Source organism: Crotalus tigris, unplaced genomic scaffold, assembly GCF_016545835.1.
Source record: "Crotalus tigris isolate CLP2741 ecotype Arizona unplaced genomic scaffold, ASM1654583v1 scf7180000017740.2609645, whole genome shotgun sequence".
Lineage (NCBI taxonomy): Eukaryota > Metazoa > Chordata > Lepidosauria > Squamata > Viperidae > Crotalus > Crotalus tigris.
The window spans coordinates 2,346,327-2,353,743 of record NW_024096606.1 but is presented as its reverse complement, the minus strand read 5'-3'; positions in this window follow the sequence as shown (position 1 = coordinate 2,353,743).

The following is a 7,417-nucleotide window of genomic DNA, read 5'->3' as shown; positions in this document are numbered from 1 at the left end:
GGAGAAGTAGAGCTAATTGCTTCAAGGGATTTCATTGGTTTACCATGCAGTAAATGGGTCTTTTATATCTACATAAGCCATTTTGTAATTGTGACTCATGAAATGTGTTCTGAACATTTTTTTCTGTGTAGAAGCAAATATCCAACCAGACTCTTATAAAAGTAACTTCTAGAATCTAGAACTTTAGCCAGTAGAATTCTATCAACATTCTCTTACTGAGTTTTTGAGAGAATTCTTGAAGAAAATATAATGAAATAACGATTATCTGCAATTCGGAGCTCAAAAAACTCTTTTTGTTCTTTTGCATCAAAAAAAATCAGATTCCTTTTTTTCCCTTTTACATCAAAAATAGGAAAGATATTACCAAGACTCTGTCAAGTACTGGGAATGAATGCTGCCTGCTGGTGTTTTGAGTCTTATCCTTTCTATTTATTTCAAGAGTGTCACAGATAATGGGGTTAAAAGGTGGGTAGATTCACAGAGGTGGGGTTTAATGTACAATTGGAATTATTAGCAAATTAAACAGAAAATGGAGTGGTAGTCAGATATGGCAACCTATATATCAAATTGCCAAGCTGTTAAACAATGTGAAAAGATGTAGTCAGACCTAATGACTGATAAAAAGTGTTAGAAAACTGTCAAGTACAAGTCTTTTATGCTGTATGAACTACAAGGGTATCAAGAACAGGTAAATCTGGGGCAAATTAAGGAGTTTTCCGAACATTCAGAATTTTCTGCAAAAGCAAGTAGGGCTAGTTAATAAAGTTTATTTTACAGTTATTTCACATTCTACATGCAGAGATTAAGATGTTATTTTGAAATGCTCAACAGAAAAGATTTCATGATGCATATGTCATAATTTGTGGGAGGCAGATATCTGTGAAATAACAATTTCTCAAGAGCAACTGATAAGGAAGTCTGCTTGAACCAGATAGACAACAAATTTATGCAGGAATCTGCATTCTGTATTAACACTTGTCAGTCTGAAACTATTATTGGGGAATAATTATGGAGATTCTCAGTCATCCAGGTCATACCTACCCTGAAAATAAGCCCTATCTTGATTTTTTGGGGAGTGGGCCTAATATAAGCCCTACCCTATTCAATCCATAGCTCAGTTCTCGGCTGTAGTGGCCTTCCAGAAAGACCTTTGACTGAGACATGCAGGCCGGAACTCCATTCTCAAGTGCAGAATGAAGCTGCTCCTTTGGATGCAGAAGAAGTGGGCGGGCTGGACAGGGCTGTTGGTGATGGAGGTAAGTGGAAAAGACACCCCCTCACTGAAAATAAGAATGGGTGCCTCTTTTGGAGGCAAAAAAATAAATAAGACTAAGTCTTATTTTCAGGGAAACATGATAGTTGTCCCAAAGATGCTTTTTCACAAGGCAACTAGACTTTCTTCTTGAGAGCTGAAGAAGTTTCTTGGAAGAGAAGCAAAATGTCATCAAAGAAAAACAAGGAAGCTCAATTGCCTTGTGAAAAAGCATCTTTGGGATATGATTGGGGAATTAATGGCTATAGTCTGAAATGAGAGCCATTTTGATGTAGTGGCTAAGACGTCAATTTAGAAAGGAGAAAAATGGGAATTGTTCTGGACTTAGCATAGACCTACTTAACTCTAACTAGGGAGCATGTGTTAGTATGTTAGAATATCTGGCAGTTATTGGGTTAAATGCTGGGTATGTTGATGGGTCAGTGGGAGGAGTCAAAAAGGGTCATTGGGAGACTTCCTGGACACAAGCCAGATGGAAGCCTTTGTTCATCCAGCCATATGTGTTTTGCCAACATGTGACTCTCAGCAGAAGAAGAGGGGAAAATTCAATATTAAATTACCTATAGGTATGAACAAATATGGAAAACCAGATGCATCTACAGCATAGTAAGTCTCTGCTTAGAATCCCTGGACAATAAATGTTTGTTTAAATCATTTCTATCGAGTTATCTGTCTGTTTAGATTGGATTCAGAGCCACGAGTTCCGTCTGGGCAGAACAGGAATCACACCTGAGGCACATAGCTAGTTGGATGATCTTGGGCCATTCACTCTCACTCAACTCTAGAAAGCCCTAGAAAGAAGGCAAAGGCAAACCACTTTTGAAAAACCTTGCCAAGAAAACTGCAGGGCAGATGCCAGGAGTCAAAATTAATTTGAAGGCATACACACAAAAAATCTGAAATTGGTTGGCCCTAGGGTAATGGATGAGATAATCTCTCATATTTTGCTGTAGATTTTATTAATTAACTTGATTAAAAGAATTATAAAGGGCCATGTAGGAGGCAAGGGAATCCAACACACTGAAAAAGTATTAATCTGAAAAGGCAAAACCCTCAAGAAGTGATCACTCCCACTGATCCCTCAAAATTCAGAGCAATGTGGATCATGTACAACTCAATTACTGAACCTCTGTTGAGGTAATGATTGGGAGAAAACAAAAACTGAAGAAGAATGGGATGAAACATGAAAGTGGATCTACCGTTTGAATTATGAGGAATACTTGGGGAACTAAATGGCTAAAAAATCTTTGTTTATATTCTCCACAGTTGGATTAAACAAACTGAATTGGTAATACTATCTACTGGGCAGTAGATTGCCATGTTCAATATGACACATTATTTGTTTCAATAAATTTATATTTTTGCCTACTTCGTAACTTTAGGTAGCTAAGATGCCTGTGAAGTCTTTTATCTCTACTACGAATTAAAATCCTACTTTCTACATGCATTTACTGAAAAATATTCCAAATTATAATCACAAAACGGCAATCTTCCACCAGCTTTGCTGCAGACTCAATCCATGTGTCCAGTAATATTGCAGTCAGAATAAATAAAATCCTTTCAGAAGTGATAATAGTGATAGCAATAGCATTTAGACTTATATACTGCTTAACAGTGCTTCACAGCCCTCTCTAAGCTGTTTACAGAGTCAGCATCTTGCCCCCAACAATGTAAACTGTTCTGCTTCATTGACTTCTCAGAGTTCAAGTACAAGTGAAAAAATACCAGAGAAAGTGAAAGCTTGTTCAGCAGAAAAAATTCTTCCAGCATATACTAGTATCAGACTCAACTTATGTCTACTCAGAAAAAAAATTCTACTGAATTCAGTGGATTTGCGCTAATGAACAGGCAAAGAACTGGAAAGTGAAGACTGGCGCCCTGACATTTTAATTTAACTAACCAGTGATAAAAACATGCTTTTTTATCAAGAATACTGCAATTCTAGCCTTAGTACTATATTCTTAAAATGCATACCATTGCAGATGACTGTCAAAGGGCACAGACACATTAAAATATCTAGTGTAGCTAGAGACAAACTTAGCAGGGAAAGAGAGGAACATAATTAACCAGAAATGGGTAAGTGGGAAAGACATCAATAACAGAAAAATTTCGTCAGGAAAATATAAGAACAACATTGCTGAATATGCTGGCATCATTTTTTTTCACATTTATATTCCTTTTTGTTTCTAGGGTCATTTTGCCAACAGTTACCATTTTACACCATTTCACAGAATAATATAGATAATTAATTTTCTGAATGATTACATCACTACCCACTGCAGAATGTACAATATACCTGACATCTATACATGTGCTTTGATTTTATTTCCAAATGAAAACTAGGAGTTTGTTTACATAATTGGCTGTTAGTTAGCTTGGAATAAACAACAATGGTTAAATGGTATGTATACCATGCCAGACTATCTCACCTCATTTACATGGATGATCTGAAGCTGTATGGAAAAACATCGTCTGAAATAGAATCGTTGCTCAACACTGTCCGTATATATAGCCAAGATATTGCAATGGAGTTTGGCTTGGACAAATGTGCCACACTTACTATCAAACAAGAAAAAGTAGTGAAAACTGAAGGAATCAAGATGCCCCACAAAAATAACATTAAGAGTCTGGATGAGGAAGATTACTACAAATACTTAGGTATCCTTCAAGCTGACAACATCAAGCACACTGAAGTCAAGAAAAAGATACATCAAGAGAGTGAAGAAGATCTTAAAGTCTAAACTCAATGGAGGAAATACTGTGAAGGCAATCAACATCTGCACAATTCCAGTCATTAGATACACAGCTGGAATAGTGGATTGGACTCAAGCAGAACTAAAAGCAATGGATAGGGATGTAGAGCTTTGGTGGGTGCATAGAGACTCATGACTGTTGACCCCTTCCTTGGGCTCACCCTAGTCATCTCCTACAAGAATCACAGACAAGAAACCTGGCCTTTAAGAAGAACCTAAAAATTTGAGTCTTGGCTTCGGGCCCTGACATGGACCTGCTACAATTCTCACCCCCAGTCTGCCCATTATTTTGGTTCTTAAATTTTAATCCGTTTCTTCTAATTTTAAAAGTTTATAGCACTTTTTAACTTTTTATTATGTTGTAAGCTGTGCAGAGTCACTGTATTAGTGAGATTGGTGGCATAGAAATTTAATAAGTAAAATAAAATAAATAACATTCTTCCCAGAAATAATATTGCCATGCTGAATTATCTTTCTTTCAACAGGTAACTTTCCTGCTGGAATTCTTCAAGCTTAGAATCAAGGTCAATAAACATGAATCTTAAAGTTCACAATATAGAAGATGACTGTGAGGAGAGAAATGCTTTTACTGTATGAGATAAGGCAGCTCCACAGTCAATAATTTCCCACAGAAATTACTCCAAGGGTTCTTTCAAACATGAATGTGCAATGCCCTGGATTGTGTTTTTTAGGTTAGAAAACTTAAAATTTAATGTGAGAAACAGGTTCTGTTATCTTTGGAGGAAATAAATCTGGGAAAGCTTGCTAGGTATTGGAGTGCAGCTTCCAAATCAGGCATATACAGAGAATTTGAGGCATGTATATTTCTGGCATGAAGACAACATAGATAATGCAGAGTAACAGAATAACAGAGTTGGAAGAGACTTTGGAGGTCTTCTAGTACAACCCCCTGCTCAAGCAGGAGACCCTATACCAGGGGTAGGCAACCCAAAATACTCAAAGAGCCACTTGGACCCATTTCCCACTGAAAACAAAACACAGGGAGCCGCAAAACCCTTTGGATATCTAAAATGAAGATAAGACTGCATATATCCATATATATATGGATATATGCAGTCTTATCTTCATTTTAGATGTCAAAAGGATCTCTCTCTCTCTCTCCCTCTCCCTCTCCCCCTCCCTCTTTCTGCCCTTGGTCTGCTAGTCTTCTTCCCCCTGTGTGTGTGTGAGAGAGAGGGGGGGGGGCACTTGCGCTTCCCCCCCCTTTCTCTCTTTCCTCTCCCTCTTTCTTCTCTCCCTTTCTTTCCTCTCCCTCCCTTTCTCTTTCCTCTTTCTTCTCCTTTTCTCTTTCCTCTTTCTCCCTCTTTCTATTTACTCTCTCCCCCTTTCCTCTCCCTCTCCCTTTCTTTCCTTCCTCTCTTTCTCCCTTTCTTTCCTTTCTCCCTTTCTCTCCTCTTTCCTTTCCTTTCTCCCTCTTTCCTCTTTCCTTTCTTTCCTCTCTCTCCTTTTTTTCCTTTCTCCCTCTTTCCCCCTTTCTATTTCTTTCCCCCCTCTCTCTCCCTCCCCTTCTTTCATTTCCCTTTCTTTTCTTTCTCCCTCTTTCCTTTCCTTTCCCTTTCTTTTCTTCCTCTTTCCTCTCTTTCTCCCTTTCTATTTCTTTCCTCTCCTCCTCTCCCTTTCTTTCATCTCCCTTTCTCTTTCTCCCTTTCTTTCCTCTTTCCTCTCTCCCCTCTCTTTCTTTCCTCTCCCTTTCTTTTCTCTTTCTTCTTTTCCTTTCTCCCTTTCTTTCCTGTCTCCCTCTTTCTATTTCTTTCCTCTCCCTCACCTTCTGTCATCTCCCTTTCTCTTTTCTCTTTCTCCCTTCCTTTCCTCTTTCCTCTCTCCCCCTCCCCCTCTTTCTCTTTCCTTTCCCTTTCTCTTTTCTTCCTTTCTTTCTTTCCTCTTTCTCCCTCTTTCTATTTCTTTCCTCTCTCCCCCTCTCCCTTTCTTTCATCTCCCTTTCTCTTTTCTCTTTCTCGCTTTCTTTCTTTCCTCTTTCCTTTCTTTCCTCTCTCCCCCTCCCTCTTTCTCTTTCCCCTCCCTTTCCTCTCTCCCTTTCCTCTACCTCCCTTTCTCTTTCCTCTTTCTTCTCCCTTTCTCTTTCCTCTTTCTCCCTTTTTCCTCTTTCCTCTCTCCCCCTTTCCTCTCCCTCTCCCTTTCTTTCTTTCCCCTTTCTCCCTTTCTATCCTTTCTTCCTTTCTCTCCTCTTTCCTTTTTCTTTCCTTTCCTCTTTCTCCCTTTCTCTTTCCTCTTTCCTTTCCTTTCTCCCCCTCTCCCTTTCTCTCCTCTTTCCTTTCCTCTTTCTCCCTTTCCTCCCTTTCTCCCTCTTTCTATTTCTTTCCTCTCTCTCCCCCTCTCCCTTTCTTTCATCTCCCTTTCTTTCTTCCTTTCTCTTTCTTTCCTTTCTCCCTTTCCTTTTTCTCTTTCCTCTCTCCCCCTCTCACTTCCTCTTTTCTCTCCCCCCTCTCCCTTTCTTTCATCTCCCTTTCTCTTTCTCCCTCTTTCCTCTTTCTCTTTCTTTCCTCCCTCTTTCCTCTCTCTCTCCCTCTCTTTTTCTCTTCACCTCCCCCCCCCTTTACTAACAGAACCAGTTCACCTACCAAAACGTTTAACTTCCTCCTTTAGAGATGGGCAATGTAGATTCACCACATTCTGACAAAGAGAAATGCCAGCATCTCTCATCAATTCTGCTGCAGGGACAGCAAACGCTGTATATTAGCAATATCTGGAGAGCTACAGTTCATCCGCACCCTCCTGAAAGGCTGTCCCATCCATTGCAATGTCACGCTTTGAAAGGCCCCTCCCCCTCCTCCGCTTCAAGCCGACTGCACCCAGCAGGGAGCCTCAGTAGCCGGCGTGGAAGGGAGCAAGGGAGGAAAAGAGACAGACCATCTCCTCGCAGCTCACTTCCAATCCCGAAGTGGTGAATCCTGCTTGGGATTTGGGACTGAGAGGGGGGAAATCCTGGCTCCTAAGCTGCAGGGACTTCCAACCACAGAGCTTGCTTGGCTCTGTTCCCAGCCAGCGCCACGCGTGCGCAAAACAACAGCAACAAAATACTGCGATCGAGACTTACCCGCCTGCCTGGCTCCCGGGCCTCAGTAGCAAACCATTTGAAGCAAGCAGCCTCGTTCGCAGAGAGGAGAGGAGAGAGTGAGGGCGGTTGAGCTGAGTTTGTGGCAGGGATAACAAGGGTTCGGGAGAAGCTAGCACGAAAGTTCCATGTCTTTTGACTTAGCTCGCCTTGTCCCCCACTGGTTCTTTGCCCGAACAAGTCACCCTCTCTCTTTCTCTCTTTCCTCTGCCCCCCCCCAGATGAAGAGAGAGAGAGAGAGAGAGAAAGGCAGACGGCGCCAAAGGGGCAGGGAGGGGACGGAGGCAGGAGGCGGTA